Consider the following 205-nt stretch of genomic DNA (forward strand, 5'->3'; position numbering starts at 1 on the left):
AGTTTCTCAGAAACTGTAAGCTTTGAAGATTACCCTGTTGGAAGGGTATTTCTAAACACTTTTTCCCAAATAGATTTCTTATGAGTTTAACACAACTTATGCTCATGGCATAGCTATCTCTACTGGCAGGAAACCTCTCATATCTCCCTCTACCTGATGCCATTTCACATACCTTGCAGACCCTTAGTGGCTTTAAGATTTTTGC

This window comes from Anser anser (assembly GCF_964211835.1).
Source record: "Anser anser genome assembly, chromosome: 2".
NCBI classification, from domain to species: Eukaryota; Metazoa; Chordata; class Aves; order Anseriformes; family Anatidae; genus Anser; species Anser anser.